At 29.1% G+C, this 16,581-nt stretch overlaps 1 pseudogene; it reads left to right on the top strand.

Annotated features, from left to right (window-relative positions):
• Positions 1 to 2,613, top strand: LOC148207743 (protein PHLOEM PROTEIN 2-LIKE A9 pseudogene; annotated as a pseudogene).
• Positions 2,614 to 16,581: the final 13,968 nt, after the last annotated feature.

Raw genomic sequence — 16,581 nt, 5'->3', positions numbered from 1 at the left:
CATGGGGCAGAGACAGCCGTTATTGGCAATTACCTGGTAAAGACAAGCCGTGAGCTGCAACTTTCTCATTTTTATCAATTCTCCTATACCTATTAAATTAATTTTGATGGTCTAATTTCTTTAAAGTGGAAAACTGATTTTATTTTATTTATTCTTTTGTATTAAAAAAAAAGAAAAAAAAAAAAATATATGTCTGGATGAATTCTCCTCTACTCTATTCGTATTTCGTTCTATTCAGAGATTAGTAGTGTGGTTTGTGAGGCAAACTTTTACGTTCTAACTTTACATATATAATATTTCAATTCCGAGCAATTTGTCCCTCTCTTTTCTTCTTCGCTCTACCACTATTGTTAAGGTTGTTTTCATATTTTTTATTTTTTATATTGTGGGCTTATTTGTAATTCAAATTTGACCTATTTAATTTGTTTTAGACCTTCTTGATTATAAAAGTAAAGTCATTCGGGTTATTCTTAAGTCCAAAGTAGACAATACTTGTAGACACCGTATTTGGTCCGGCTCACTTTCGTTTTTTTTTTTTTTAAAATTTTATTATTAATTTATTTATTATTATTTTATATATTTTTTTATGTTTATTGATTTAGTTTAAAATAACATAATTTACTTTATAAAATTTAATGTAAAGTTTTAATTGAATCAAATTAAGTTTTAAAATTAGATTTTATTTGAAAATAATTGTTTTTTTTAAATTGATTTTAAGATAAAAAAAAAACAGTTTTCTCCTTTGATTTTTCCTTCATACGTATCCCCTCCCTCTTTTTCTCTCTTCTCTTCCCCTTTTTCTTTTTTATGGTTAGTTTTAGGTGTATTCAAGGAGGGCTGCAGTGGAGAGGAAAGACGGACATAACCCATACAGAGAAGAATTCACTTCCTTCTTTCTCTCTCCATCACCTTCTCTTCCTCTTCACCCAGGCCGGCAACCCCAACGATACACAGACTACACACGTCCCCCGATGATCACAAGTTCAGACCAACCTGCACCACAGTAGTCCAGCGCAAAGTTCTACAATCGACGCACGGATCACCGACCGCCTGAATCCGACCTCGAGTGCTCCTTCACGGTTTCAGACCCGCGGGCACACCCAGAATTTCTCTCAGGCAGTACGTGGTATAGAAAATGGTTGTTTTAGAAATGATTTGATTTTTTTTTATTTGTTTTAAATAAGCTTGTTTTAAATTTGATATATATATTAAAATAAATTTGTTTAAATATGATTTGGTATATTTTAAAATAGATTTGTTTAAATATGATTTGATTATTTTTTAAAATAAGAAATATGATTTGATTATTTTTAAAATAAGAAGTATGATTTGATTAGTTTTAAAATAAATTTTTTTTTAAATATGATTTGATTATTGTTAAAATAAGTTTGTTTTAAATTTTAAAAACAAGTTTGTTTTAAATGTTTTTTTTGTTTTAAGGAAGTTTGTTAGAGGAATTTCAATCTAAAATAAAATAAATTTTTTTTTTTTTATTTTTATTATTATTATTCTTTCTCGTTTTAGTTTTATTTTTTTTAACATTTTTTTAAATAAAGATTTGTATGATAAGAATTAATATTAAGTTGTATCATATGGTGTTGGCATAGTGGTAGGTTACTTAGGAGTAATTCACACGTCTTATTTTTCTTTTTGGACCAAAGTATAATAGGATAATTGTTGACAAATATGGTACCGTTTTCGAACGGGTGTCGTAGAGTGCTAACACATTCCCTACACTCAGTCGACTCCCGAACCAAAAATTTTTTCGTAGACCAAGTTTTTAAAATAGGTGACCAATCACATATCGTATATGATTGGTAGCGACCCCAAACCCGAATCTCAAAAGAGACCCGTCAGGGGATGATGTCGGCCGCTCCGCGTCGCGATGACGTTGCGACAATACTCATACGATTATAGACACGTGAGAGGAATGAACTTTATAGAGTACTTTTTTTCTTGGTTTCCTTATTTCTTTCGATTGTTTGCGACAACGATCTCGTTGAGATCGCCATATATAAACGGCATCTAAAATTATTTTCTTGGTTTGAGAGGTATGACACTTTGTAGGATGGATGAAGATAGTGTTGCAGAGCTGAAGCAAGTGGCATGGTTAGAAGTAACTGGCTCTACCCCTAAAGATGTTGTGATTGGCAAAGAATACAAAGTGGGTTTCAGAGTATCCCTAAGACCAGATGCCTTTGGATGGGAAGGGCGTGAAGTTTACATAATGGCCAAGATTGGGAAAAGAGGAACTGTCAGTTTCAAGAAGGTAAATTTTGAGGGGAAATCTCAAGGGATGCCCTTGCCCTTTGACATTCCTGAGGACAAATTGGTCATTACAGTCACTCCCAAAGAAACAGCAGTACCCTCTGATGATTGCAAGCTCTACTTTGGTATGTATGAAGTTTGGAGCAAGATGTGGAAGGGAGGGTTGAAGATCCATCATGCGTTCGTCGTGATGGTTGATGAATAGATCATCAACTTTCAGGGATCGGTTGATTTGAGTCATCAAAGTAAGGAGGAAATGGATGTTAGGCATGCCTGTCACAAATTGTGACAATAAAAAGAAAGTAAAAATTAATAACAATGTTATTGTATCTAACAATTGTAAAAGGTTACAACCAAAATGCGTGGCGAACATTAAAAATTTGGGGCAGTGGATAATATATGGTTTTCTTATCTTACTCGCTGGAAGAATATTCCAGCACTTCAATGACAATTAAAAACTGTCATTAATATAATTCGTGACAAATATATAACTATTATGGATCAAGACATCAAGGAAAAAGGAGAATGCCAAAGTTAATATAGTTACAACAATAGTTACGAATCGGCCATCCACGACAATTTAAAAATGTCATAAATTACGCTAATTTGATGACAATTTATAACTATCACTGAAATAATAAAAAAATTTTGTTCTTCTATCAACAAAAACTTAAATAACGATAGTTATATAACTGTCACAAATATTTTATAAAGACAGTTTATAATTGTTGTCATGAAATATCTTTTAACGATAGTTTATAAACGTCAAGAAAAACATATAATGACTATTTCTAGAAGCCAATTTTGTAGTAGTGAACTCTTAATTATTACTAAAGTTTAACAAACTTCACAAGGTTATTAAAAAGTTTAACAAACAGATTGATAATGTTGGGAAGCCTCCTCCTATATATGTTCGTTAGAGTTGCGAGAAATACAAATAAAGTCTTACACTAACTAAGTAAGAGAATCGTGTCTCTATATACTATACATAGAAGATGATGCAATTATCTCCATTTGATATGAAGCATTTTGGATGAAACCAAAAGTAAAACAATAAGGATTATGCCCAAAAAGTAGACAATATAATATCATTGTGGAGATAGTTTAAGATACCGTTGTTTTGAACAAGCGGTATTAGAACTCTTCAAACGTCACTTACAAGGTATATGTGTGACTCTCTAAGATAAGAAAACCATATATTCTTGTTTTGGCTCTATTCAATGCCAAGAATTTTCTTATTTGCTCGACGAAAGTTTTGTGCAATGAAATAAAATTCGTTGCAAAGAAGCACCTTTGGCAACGAAACGTAAAATATTTCATCGCAAAAAGTACCTTCTTTCGACGAAATTTACATTCGCCGCTAAAAGTTTCGTCTAATTTTAATTTTCTTAGTCAAATATTTTGGCGACAAAATGTAGTTCGTCGTGAGAGGTACCTTAGCGACGTCGCCACAGGCACTTTTTGCAACGAATTTTATTTTCTAACAATGTAAATTTCCCAACAAGTTAATGTATACGTGTGGCTCTCTCAAAGATCTTGCCTTAAACAAACTGTGTGAACATTATCAATAATCCTTAGTTCTCTCAAGTGTGCGAACATTATCAATAATTTCAAATGTGCCAAAACAGAGCCTGAGAGATAATTGACATATATCTCAAATCTGAAATTGTGAGTTCGATCTCCCATCCCACATGTTATACTAAAAAAAATTCAAATGTGGTATATTTTTCGTGCCGTAACATGGATATTTCAATATCTCAAGGGCACAATAAATTTATATGGTATCTTTTTAAAAATATAACTCTCTTCAATTGTTTTTTTACAGATTGAGGTGGCTAGGACAATTATCCACAAAGAGGAGCCTTAGGTTTATTTTGTATTTCATATCTTTGGTTTTTAAAATCTAAAACCAAGGTTTAAAGTTGAATATTGATAAATGAAATTACAACGAATATTGATACAACTCAACCTAAATCCTACATGTTGGATTAGGTTATAAATGTGTTTAAATTAGGTTGGTTTAGTTCTAATAAATTATAACTTTATAGAGTTTGAGTTGGTTCAAATTAGTTTTAGGTTGAACTAAACCACCCGAATTTATTGTTAATTAAAAAATATTTATTTGCTAAATATAAAACTATAATTAAATTTTGTACTCTTCAACATCCTTTTGAAATATAATTTCTTGTAAGTTCTTAGAGTATAATTTTTCTTAAGGTAAAATTAACATCAACTTCCTGATCTTAATTCAATTCTTGAGAATAAGTGAATATGATACTTAAAATACTAAACTTTTTAACTTTTTTTTTTTTTGAAAAAATGTTAAACAAATGATCAAAATAATTCGAGCCAATCCAACCAACCAAACAGTTAAATGGTTGGATTGAGTTAAGTTCAAAAGTGTTGTTCAACTCAATCTAACCCGAAAAAAAATAGAGAAGACCTAATTAAAAAAGTGGTATAGATACTAACACAATTGAAGATATTCTCCTACTAGCATTTTTTTCCTTTCTTTCTACTTGTATTAAGTTATAATTTAAATCTGAGACTATTTTTATTATGATAAAAACAAATAGATTTTTTTTTTCAGTGACAACACGAAGAAAAATATAGAAGAGCATTGAAGTTTTAACTTTTGATATGATAATTAAACTCTTCCCAAGTCAGAACTTGGTTCATTTCTCATACCAAATTTGCTTGCATTTTTTTTATTTCTTCTTTTATAAACTTAATAATTAAGTCAACCATACACATATAAAATCCACAATATCTCTAATTGTATATATGAACTCACAAATATTCATGCATATAAAGCTTTATTATACCACATAAAAAATTAAATACATGAATAATTAAAGTAAAAATATAATTTCTTCATCATGTAATAATTTTTACAAAATTCATAATGAAATTCAATATTTATGAGCATGGTAGTTTGTAGCATAGATTGCTCACCGCAAGTGTACGGGTCAAGCTTTAATAAAGTGGTAAGTCAATACCGATATCGTCTTCTGGATTGGTTTTCTAGATCACTCAAGTACCACAGATACAATTGTTCAATTTTATTTAGAGAATCAAAATCAAAAGGGAGAATATAATCAAAGAAAGAAAATAAAAATGCAATAATAAACATAAAAACAATGGGGGAAATGTCCTAGGGAATTGATTTTTCCTATTGAATCTATGAAATTAACTACTTAATTACTCAAGATTGGACGAATTATTAATTATATAGGCCAAGAACTCTCAAATCTCAACTGCCTCTCCCGAGCGCAAGCTAATTCTCCTTAAGAATTAAGAAACCAATATCCCTCTAGTTTCTATAACAAGTAAAGGCTTTATTGAACAAGTCTTTTATCGACCTCTAAAGGACTTCTAAATCTCCCGATCTTAAAACCCCTTTAGTTATGCATCACAGTTCTAACTCTAAACCACCTCTCCCGAGCGTAAGATTTCAAGTCTAAAATCAATCAATCTATGGCCAGTAGATTCAAGGCATTAAGCATAGAGAAGCATAAATAAAACATTCATAAACATTCAACCAAGAAAACTAAACAATCAATGCATAAAGTTCAATGGCTACATCAATCCCCAAGATGAGAGGTTTAGCTTCTCATATTCAATGGAAAACAATAAAATCACAATGAGAAGTCCATAACAAAACCAGAAAATCAAGGGAAAGGAGAAGAAACTATGTTCGGCGTGTCAATCGTCCGTCCCCGAAGCGACCTCCACGATCCGAGCCTTGAAAATCACTTTTCTAAGCTCTCCAATGGTCTCCTTGCCCTCCAATTTGGCCAAAAAGGCAAACTGCCATAAAACCTCTTCCAAACTCCCCCCTTACGGTGGCTGCACAACCCTATTTTTATAAAAAGTTGTCGCGGGGGCAGCGCTGTGGCGCTATATACAAGGCCATGACGCTACACTATTCACAAACGCGGAATTTAAACTTCGGAGTGCAGCGGCGCTCTAGGCTAGCGCCATGGCGCTATCTCCTCGGGTTTTTAGCTCCAAATCTTGTTATATTTTCATCTTGGTCATTTTGATTGCAATTTTTCTCTCATTTTGATCCAAATATGTCTCGTTTCCTCCCGATGCTTTATTCCTGCAAATATATCTTATGTGCTTAAATTTGTCCTGAAGAAGAAACGAAAACTAAAAATAATTTCAATATAAATCTCATGAAATGTAGCTCACAAAGTGTGTTATCATAGTTCTTATTGAAATACAACTTACATTTAATACATATTTTTGAAAGTTACAGATTAACTTTCAACAGAAACTCTTATTTTTGTTGGATTATGTCACTGCATATGTCACTTGTGTTTGGGCGCTGCAAGTGCCATTTATCCTTATTAATTTCCTCTGATTTTCGAATGTCAATTCCCAAAAATGGGAAGTAAATGTTAACCAATGAGAAGGCTTATAACCCAAAGAATAAATTCATCTATTCTTAAAAGCATCTCCCTTTATCAAGACTATAATTTTAATTTATTTTGTCGATGCTCACTCTCCTTGAATTGAAATCTAAGGGCCCATTTTGATAACGTCTAGTTTCTTGTTTCTATTTCATATCATTTTTCCGGAAATTAAGAAACAAGAATCTTGTTTTGATTTTTCCTCAAATTTCTATACAATTTTGTGAGAATATTTCCAAAAAATGAGAAACAAGAAACATAAGTAATTGCAAAATCAAAAACAAGAAATTGGAACGTTACTATATGGGCCCCCAAATTTTAGTACCCGTTTGTTAATATTCTTGTTCTTTATTATTTTTTACGAAAAAGAATAGAAAAATGTTTGTAAACTATTTCTTCCTTGTTATTCAAAATTTTAAATTAAAAAGTAAAAGTTTTATACACGATAAAAAAATGGAAATAAAAATAAGACTTTTTTTTACGTGAATAGAAATAAGAAACTTGATGAGAAAGAAGAAAGAAGAAATGGGATCATTACGATAACGCTGAGCTAAGCTCGAACACGATACACCCAAATACTCCAAGTATCTCTATAATGGTATGATATTGTCCGCTTTGAGCATAACCCCACGGCTTTGCTTTTGATTTTACTTAAAAAGTCTCATACCAATGGAGATAATTGTGGATCATGCTCTTTTCTAACCAATGTGAATTTTTGTTTGCATTCACCTTACAAATCCAACTATATGTTATCTTTTGATTTTAATTTTGTATATAATTTTTTAAATTTGAGACAAATTGACTCTCCTTTTTCTATTCCACATCAGACAGAGTTGCCGACATATACCCGAACATTACCTTCAAAGACATATCTTTGCTGTTTTTGTGCTGTCCATAATCAATTAATGTTCGTTAGAAGATTATTATTCCTCACCCACACAGCACACAAAAGGAAAAAGACCATATTCTTTGCAAAATAAATTCATTATTAACAAAATAAATTTAATACAAAAGCATGCATGGGCAAGGCCATTCCTATCATCTCTCTCTTAGATTAGTCGATGGAATTTTGGAATAGATAATTCTATTCCCAACACCCACTGTTTTCTTTCCTTTCTCACTCTTTTTTTTTCTTCTTCTTGCTTTTAGATTTATTGGTAATTTAATTCTGTTTATTTAACATAGTATATCATAACACGAGGTTAGATGTTAAATTCTTGTATTGTTGATTCCTTTCTATTTATTGTTGATTTCCAATTGTGGGTCTTGTGCAATTTTCCAATCCACGAGTGAGGGGAACGTTAGATATCAATAAATGAATTAAATTTACCCTAAGCTATTAGTCTAACTTTTTTGATTCATTGATGGTTTGATCCTACTTAATATATATTTCAAATAGTTACTACAAGGCTTACAAATTTTCGAACATGTATCCGACGATTATTATGAGCAACACGCTCAATAATTAAACATCCAAATTAACGGCCAATTTTTTAGAAAACAGTGCATGTAGACCTTATTAATAGCTTTAAATTTCGATAAAATAATGTGCGACAACATCTTCATCAGTTTCAAATGCATCACCTTTTTTCGTGTATTATTAAAAATGAAATTTTGATATCTCACACATCCGTGTAATCTAGAAGGCTATATCTTGGCCGATATTGAGCTAATTTTGTATTGACGTTTTGGCATGATCCATACTATATACATCGGTTGTTTTCTAACTTAATTCCACCTTGAATTGTGAATATGCATATATAGATATTCTTTCATGAAAAGAGTTAAAAAGAAGTGGTTAATAATAAATTACAGAAACATTTGGGAATATCATATCATATTCATATCCCAAAGAATAAATTGATATCTTATTCTTTAAGCATTTCTTTTTTCCATATTAAAGGCTCTATCTTCAGCCGACACATAAATGAAACTCATGACCTTAAAAGACATTTCTTTGCTTTAATTTGTGGATGTCTGTCTGTTGTCCATTAAAATGTTTGAAGATTCCCTCTCTCCCATCCTCACCATAAGATAGCACACAAAATTAAAGCAAAACCCTTTTCTTAAATGGAAATTATTCTTCATACAGCCGATGAACAATTTCTTTTTTCTGTTTTTTGTTTTTTTATATCCGTGAATATCCGGACCAGTTTAGTGCATTTTGATTAATCTCACGAGACAACCGTCTAACCCTACAATAGGGTGGCTAGTTATCATAGAGTTTGAACTCTTAATTAATCCTAATCTATTTGGACAAATGAGCCACCCATAATGATTGTCGATGAACAAATTTTAAAATTAATAGAAGCATATATATATATATAATTAGCATGTCATAATTCATATATTTTTCTTAGATTATTAATCCATGGGAATGGATACTTCTATTTCCTACCCTCCTTTTTATTTTCTTTATTTTCTCACTTTTGATAACTATTTAGAGTATGTTTAGAGTAACATTCTTGTTTTTATTTTTGACAAACATAATTAAACACTTAGTAACTACTTTTATTACTCGTTTCTCATTTAAAAAGAAACCTCGCGTAGAAATTTTGGAGACAAATTAAGTTTCTTTTTTCTTTCTTGTTTCCAATTTTTTTAAATATAAATAAAAGTATTATTTTATCATTCTTCACTTATGTTCCCGCATATATTCATATTTTTTTCTTAGATTAATCCATCGTAAAATTGGATACTTCTATTCCCACCCACTTAATATTTATTATTTTTATTATTATTGTTTTTCATTTTTCTTTTACTTTTTCTTTTCTCACTTTCTGTAATTATTTAATTTTATCTCCTATTTACTATGGCTGCAAATTGACGTCGGCCAACCTTCGTAGATTAGTGCATATAAACCCAATTTAATGCTTTAAATTTTATGCTACATCTAATTCTTTGGTGTTGTAAATTGAATTTTATACATTATGTACTTTTTATGTTAAATGGGGTACCTTCGAGAGAGATGAAAGTTTGGCCGAAATGGAACATTGAATATAATGAAAGAATTCAAAGTATTCAAGGGTCAGTTTAGTAACGTTTTTGTTTATTGTTTCGGTAACATACCGTTCTTCTTTCTTATTTTTTTATTTTTAAAAAGTATTTCCAAAATTGTGTAGAAGTTTGGAAACAACTAAAGTCAGTTTTCGTATTTTTGTTCTTGTTTTGGTTTTCGGTTTTTTTCAAAACACAGATAAAAATATTATTTTTTATTTTTGACTTATAAATTGTCTAACAAATAATATATATAACATAAAAAATTTGAACATTTAACTTGAAATTTTAATTTTCATATAAAATTTTTAATTGTTTAAATTTAAAATTTTAGAGAATAAAAAATAAGAAATAGTTATCCAAACATATTTCTATTTATTTTAAAAAAGAAAGGATAAGATAGAGTTGTCAAATATAATTATGTTTTTCTTAAAAATAAGAAATGAAAAGCAAGAAACAGGGATTGAAAAAAAAAAAGAACCTAACTAAATGGACCCTAAATTTGTGACAAGAGAGTTCGAAATAGAGAATAAGGAAAGTTGAAGAGTAAAAAAATTAAGATTAATAAGAGGTAATTCAAAGGTCAAACAATTTTTATCAAACGAATTAAACTCTTTAGGCTAAAGTTTTTAGTGGTTAAGATTCGTGGCTAAACTTAAAAAATTCACAATTCACTCATGAGTTTCTAGAAAAGGTATTAGAATGTACTAATATATATATATATATATATATATATATATATCAGAAAATTAACCTTTGTTTCATTATTTTTAGTCCTCTCAAAATTAACAAATAAAAACTTATATCATAATCTACTGGCATAGAACATCTTGATCTATATTATAATATGTTCTGTTTCACAAAAGGGCAACATGGTTATGCAAGAATTGCATTCCTTGCCTTGACCCGACACATCTCCGATTTATTTCTCGACCCTAAATTTTTAAAATAATTTATTATCTTTTCAATTAAATTATTAATAAAAAACGTTAAATATTTTTAAATTTTAATGGTTTAAGCTGAAAAAGAAAACAATATTACTAAGAGATTTTTTAATTAAAAAAAGTTTATATTTTTAGTACAAGAGATTGATCTCACAATCTATTCGTTGAAAATATATGTCAATTATCGATGAACTATACTCACTTTAACATTAAAAAAGGTTTATATATCCTTAAATAATTAATTAAAATTAGTTAAAATTAATATAATAGACAGATATTTTCCCCACACGACTTCTATATATATATATATATATTTTACTACAAATTAGAAAAGTTTACAAAAGAACAGAGAAAAAGAAACATCAATCCGAATTGGGAAGGTCAGTGAAGAACTCTTTGTACCCACATTAGGTATTTTTCGATCCAGATCCTTAAATGTTGTCTCTCTTGCATGAACTGCTAAAGTATTGGTAACTTCATTCCTCTTGCGTCCGGTAAAGGTGATTCCTTCCGCATTCCTATTTCTACCTTTTCTTCTTATTTATTCAATTCCTTCTGCCTCACATAGGATCCTCTATCTTAATGAGCAATACCACGTTGTTATTAAGAACTGGTAAATGTTATATTTTCTAGTTTCTACCCATTAATTTGAAGAGAAAGTCTGGACTAACTTAATAAAAATGAAATTTCTCAATTAAGTTTGATTAACAATGCACCATTAAATAATTTTAAAAAACTTACAAATTTAAGTAAAAAAACCAACTATAATGTACTCTAGAAAAATACCAACTATAATGTTTAAAAAAACAAAACTAACTATAACGTCGTTTTTGTCTAAATTCTATCAATTTCATACCAAATATATGTTCTCTACTCCATTTGACAAATATGAGAATATTTTTTTCAACAATGTTTCAAACGAAAATCTATCAAAAAGTCAAATTACCGACGTTTTTTTTAAAGTTTAAGCGAAGATTACAACACCTATCTTAAAGCAAAGTGCAAATTGATATTTTTTTTAGTACAACACCATGTGGGGATGAAGATTCAAACTCACAAAATTTTGGTCGGAAATAAATAACTTAACTAATTGAGCTTACTCAGGTCGGCATGCAAATTCATACACGCACAAAATTCAGACTTAAAATTGATATTTTTCCATCATGATGTTTATATATACTTCTACCCCTAATAACGTAAAATTCTAGATCTGTCACTGTAACGTTGCGAATAGAATATATATATGCAATACATCTATATCAATGTGTCTCATCCTACTTTTACTCCGCTGGAGATGGATTATTTTACTTAACCTCTCAAGCTAGCTAATCCCTAAATTTCCCGACTTAAATTATAAATATATTTTTAGAAAATGCTAATGTCTAATCATGATATATATATATATATATTCTTTGGACTTTTAGTAAGTTAAAGACTCGTATAAACATAGGAGAGATCAAATAAAATTATAAAACACACGGCCGAAATTTTCAAATGCTTTACAAATGTCAAAATAAACGAAAATTTTATTTTTTTCTTTATGCTTTTTCTGAGTAAACGAACTTTGGGTGGTGAATTGTGATATATAGTTTGTTCCATTCTCACCAACTTTTTGTCCTTTTTGCCACGCGGATTCAGTTTAAAGCGTGTTTAAGTACTAATTTCATCGATGTACATACAATTTTATTCATTTTGATTTTTTTACTTTTAAAACGTCTATTTTGATTCATGTGCTTTGACTTTTGTACTTTTATAAAGTGACTATTTTTTAGTCTAACACAAATTTTAAATACAATGGAAGCTCTTTAATATAAAGTTATGGCTATGTTTCAAAAAATTTATTGAATGTGGCGTCGTGTTAAAATTGTGACCAAAACAGTTATTTTTTTTAAAGTATATGAATCAAAATCGAACGTTTCAAAAATATAGAGATTAAAATGAACGTTTTAGAAGTATATAGATCAATAGAACTAAAACTAAGAATACAGAGATCAACGTAAGATTTAAACAACTAACGTTATTTTCACATGAGGTTTTTGTTCACAAAACAAGTTCATTTATGTTCTTCTTTCTTTCTTATTTTTAAAGATAAATTTTTAAGTTACATACAAATTTTGATGGGAAAAATTAAAATACTTCTCAATTTTTTTTTTCAAAAAGATTGTGCTTTTAAAATTTAGCTTAAAAAGACATTTTAAAACAGTATAAGATAAATGCAGTTTTTTTTTATTATTATTATTATTTTCAGTTAAAGTAGACTTATTATTGTTGTTATATTTTACCAAAGTATAATTAAAAAATTATCTTGGATTAATTTTCTTATTATTCTTAAGATGATTAAATCACCTCAGAAAGCTTTTTCTTTTTTTAGTACAACACATGATGGTGTAGATGCGAACTCACAATCTTATTTATGTCGAAGATAGGTGCTTTACAACCCGTTGAGCTATGCTCAAATTGACAATGAACCAAAAACCTTTAGGATAAATTTAATCATTTATAAGATATCTAACCCTTCTTCTCACACCATAGGATCCCTCCTTTTGATACCATAATAGAGGTAAAATGAAGAAAAAATGATACTTACGCCTCCATGTACTCCAAACCTAATAAAAAATATGAACCCTAAAGGAAAATACCAATTAAACCTATCACAGTAATACTAGTTACAGTACTTATAATCCAAAGAGGAATCAATCCAAATAATCTTAGGTCATTTGTCCCACTTCCCTCCACATTTCATCCTTTTTTTTTTCAGATCTCCAAGTAGGTATTTATATACACGTGTAAGCCAAGAATAAAAATAACTTAATACAACCAAATATTGACCACTTGTAAAGAAAAAAGGAAAAAAAAACTTAACTAAGACAGGTAATAACCGTAGATTCTTGTTTTCTATTTTCTTATTTCTCTCTCTATACCTCTATGGATAAAGATTTGACTATATCGTATTAATTATAGATTCTAACTTCGTTTTATAGTCAGAGTTCTATATTAAATATCTAAGAAGTATAGACATCCAACCATCATAGGTGGTTCATTGGCTGAAAGGACTAGTGTTAAGTGAAAGGAAATGAGTTGAAATCTAACGGTAGAAAATGAATTTTTATTAGTAGTCAACGTGAAGATAAGCGAGGATGAATAAATACCCAATTAACTAATTGTTCAATAATTATTCGATCTTTCTCCACCATTATTTTTAATTAAACTTTTTAATCAAATCAATATCCTCTAGTTTGTCTCTTATTCCTTACTATACCATTGGCAGCTAACTTCAAACATCATTGTATGTATGCCGCCCATAGACCATAAAAGCTAGCATCTATATTTATTTTATTAATTCTTTGTAAATTAAAATTTAAACTTTTTTAAGTGCTTCAATCATTAGGAATCTTAATTTTATGTTCTAATAAAAAATGAACCCACATGGAGAGAAATGTTAAAGTTGGGAACTAAAAATAAGAATGAATAAATAATCGTCGAGATGACGCTGCAGCAAGGACCTTGGAATTGTGGTATTACCTATCAGTCTTGATTCAAGTAATGTACTTGATTATTGTATTACTCAACTCAAGTAACGAGTTTCGATTATAGAGATTCATAGCGTAAGTCATACAATATCGATTTCAAAAAATAAAAAAAAGAATGAAATATTAATCGGAGAAGTTGGAAAAAAAAAGAGGGGAGTCGAGTCGAAAAGTCAAAATTTTTACTAAAAAAATTAAAGAAAGAAGGAAAAATAAGAGAGAATCTAATCTTATCTTTTGTTTTACTTTGAAAAAATATTGCCGTTTCTTTCCTACATGAAAAGTTAATAATAAAATTGTGGGGACAATGTGTAAAGAACCATGATAAAGTAATTTTGTTTTAAAAAATATAATATCTTTATATAATTTTTTTTAAAAAGTAATATTCTTTTGTGATTTATATTTTAAACATTTTTAAAAATCTATTCCAAATAATATGTCACCGACCTATTTTTCACTTTAAAATTTAAGGAAAATATTTTCTATTCATTGTGACGTTTTTATTAAAATTTCGACATTTTTTACTGTTCATTAACATCACGAAAATTTCAAAGTGTAGTAGTGATAATTTAAACCAACCAAAATATTACTTAAAGATTAGAGGTTCGAGTTCTCACTAACTAGTTCAACTAACATAAAATCTTATTTCTAACAGCAAAATTATTGTTTTTAACTAATATTTATCCCTCGACTAAGAAATTAAATATTCAATTGACGCACCTATAATATGTTTAGAATTTAAATAGTAAATATGATATTTTTATGGTAAAAAAAAGATGAAACAGAAAAAATATTTTAAAAAAATAAATAATGTCAACATAAGCATTGATAATAAAAACATTTAACAGAGGGTTAAAATGTTTTTTTTTTCTTTAGTAATTCGCATGTATTTTATGGTATTTTTAGGATTTCTATGGTTTTTTCAACTAAACTCATGAATATCAATATTTCTATAGAACTTTTATATAAGTGAGACATCTATATTCTTGTGAAATCAATACTAAAATTATGGGTAAGGGGCCTCAAAATATAGTTTTAACACATATATGACTCAATACCCACATTAGAATTCTAAATAAATTTCATCATATATATATATATATATATACACACGATTCATTGATTAAAGTACTAGTGATTTCTCTACATTAAAGTTTGCAAGGTTTGAACTAATTCACCTCAGTAGAATTATATTGAAAAAAAACTGTTATAGTTTTACTTTAGTTATTATTTGACATGCCAAAGTACTAATAAAGAAGTATTTTTTTTTACTAAAAAAGGTACTTTTTTTTTTCTTTTTTTTTTTTAACTAAGAGTGCAAAAGTGCTTTTAATTACCAAAGTATTTTTTAAAATTTTCGTAAATAAAAAGGAAAACATGCACTCCAATTTAAAGAGATGGTGGAGATGGCATAATTACAAAAGAACCTTGATTTAGATGATCAAGAGGAAGCAGCGGTTCTTATATCATCTCATAGAAGAGCTGCAGGTCTATATTTGTCTGAAAAGAGACAGTTGTTTCTCTTGAGCCAAATAAACCAAAGGATTAGAGCAGAAACCATTGCACCAAAACAAATTTCTACTGTTCAAGAGTGGGGTATTTATGCATATTCAGGTATGAAGGCATCAACACTAGCAGGAAGACCAATATATATCTTTAAGATCTTGAAGAAACACGTCCATAGGAAGGTTAAATATGGACAATGGAGAAATAAATGATCCATAGAATCACTATTTTGATTGTAGAGAGTACACAACTTGAGCTTAAGCACATGGAAGGAAGTCTGGCTTGGAGCCTGTCGTGAGCATTAATGCCCCTACGCAGCACGCCCTAGAAAAGATTCACATTTTTTAGGGACAAGAGTGGCACAAATCTTGGATGCTGAACCAAACAATAAGTTCATAAGGACAACAGATTCTTTTCATAGACTTCACAGAAAAATTATCATCACTTGCATTATTCCAGTAGATGCGACCACATTTCCAAATTTTAGATAGAAACATTGAATTAGTTTTCTTCCCAGATAAATGATTGGCTAAGAAACACTTCCAAAGAAAACACATATCTCAAATTTTAGTCTCTATTTGATAACCATTTCAATTTTTATTTTCTGTTTTTAAAAATTAAGCTTATAAACACTACTCCTATTTTTGTTATCTAACTTTTAAAAACATTTTTAAAACCTAAGCAAATTTAAAAACTTAGGAATTTAGAAAAATAATTTTTTTAATAGAAAATTGGCATATGTCTTTTAAGGAAGGTGAAAACCATATAAAAAAAACGAAAAAAGAAGCATAATTTTTATAAACAAAAAATCAGAACGATGAAAATAGTTATCAAATTGGATCTTAATTTTCGTGTTTTTCAAGCTTGATGGCTTTTTAATGTAAGCCCATCAAAATGTCTTTGTTCCTTGCATATTCTTCC

This window comes from Momordica charantia, unplaced genomic scaffold (genome assembly GCF_013281855.1).
Source record: "Momordica charantia cultivar OHB3-1 unplaced genomic scaffold, Mcharantia_2.0 BLBB01000096.1, whole genome shotgun sequence".
NCBI classification, from domain to species: Eukaryota; Viridiplantae; Streptophyta; class Magnoliopsida; order Cucurbitales; family Cucurbitaceae; genus Momordica; species Momordica charantia.
Note: the sequence above shows the minus strand (reverse complement) of the source record. Positions and strands in the feature narration are given on the sequence as shown.